Source organism: Dipodomys ordii, unplaced genomic scaffold (genome assembly GCF_000151885.1).
Source record: "Dipodomys ordii isolate 6190 unplaced genomic scaffold, Dord_2.0 Scaffold95, whole genome shotgun sequence".
Taxonomy (NCBI): Eukaryota; Metazoa; Chordata; class Mammalia; order Rodentia; family Heteromyidae; genus Dipodomys; species Dipodomys ordii.
The window spans coordinates 944,273-945,577 of NW_012267311.1; the positions used below are offsets into that span (position 1 = coordinate 944,273).

Genomic DNA, 1,305 nt, shown 5'->3' on the forward strand with positions numbered 1-1,305 from the left:
TTCAATTCTTCACCTCGACTGTTTTCTTGATATGTATATACATACATACATACCCATTATAAGGCTTAATTAAACAACTAGATAATGTGGGAAATTAACATTACTAACATTAAAACAAACCAATTGTAATAATTATAAACATCATACTAATGTGGCATCTCTCATGAGATGCCTGCTTACAATGAACTTGCCTTTCATTTTCTTTCTTTTTTGGGGGGGGGTCCAGTATTGGGGCCTGAACTCTGGGCCTGGGTGCTGTCCCTCAACTCTTCAGCTCAAGGCTAGCGCTCTACCACTTGAGCCACAGCTCCACTTCCGGTTTTTTCTTTTGGTAGTGCTGAGGAATTGAACCCAGGGCCTCATGCGTGCAAGGCAAGCACTCTACCACTGAGCCACATTCCCAGCCCTTCCATTTTTCTGATGGTACATGATAATATGCCAAAGTGATGCCATGAAGTTGAGAGAATAATGTAGCAATGAGATGCAGGATCATGATATGATGAAACATATCATTTTCAGTATTATGGGATGTTTTATTCTGTTATTTAGAATGGTATTTAATTAAATAAATAGTTTATTTCCAGAATATATTCTTTTGTAATTTAAAACACAAAATCAAAGAAAGTTAAGTCCTTAGATAAGGGAAAAGTTCAACACAACTTGACTAGATTATTATCAGCAAAGAGGTTGATGATCTTGTATGTATGCTGTATAGTTTTGTCATTTTTATTGTTGTGCTAATAAACTTTAATTCACAGAAAATATATGGTTTTGTACTCAGGCTATCTTTGGGCAGAATAGAGTATTAAATCTATCCTTAGTGATTTATACACAAAAATTGTTGAAGATTCTTTAATGGCCTGTATCATTATACCCTCAAGAAAAAGAGAATTTTGTTTGTCTAGTACATTTTATGCACATTTAAATGTACATTATTTGGAACAAATATCACTTACCTATAATTTTTATTTCATATTTATTTGCTTTGCTGGAGTTTAAACACAAAATTTGCAAATCTTAGGCTGGAGTTCTATCATTTGAAAAATGCCTCCAGCAATTTTAGACTTTATTGATTTTTTTGAGGTAAGTTCTTACTTTTTTATATTTACAGCTCAGGACTTCCATCATCCTATTTATGTTTCCTGTTATTGTGAGATAGAATCTCACTAACATTATGCCTCAAATAACCATCTCAAACCACAAGTTTGGGTGTGATTTAGACATCAAATGTGGTTTAACTTGAATATTCTGTGGCAAATTGAGGTCAAAATGTGTCCTAGGGCTTGTAATCAAGAGTCTGTAGAT

The 1,305-nt window shown here is 33.7% G+C and overlaps 1 non-coding gene across 1 annotated transcript; it reads right to left on the minus strand.

The window, feature by feature from the left end:
- Positions 1-329: 329 nt before the first annotated feature.
- Positions 330-402, minus strand: Trnaa-ugc. Its single transcript has one exon. It is a non-coding gene; the product is annotated as a tRNA-Ala (tRNA).
- Positions 403-1,305: the final 903 nt, after the last annotated feature.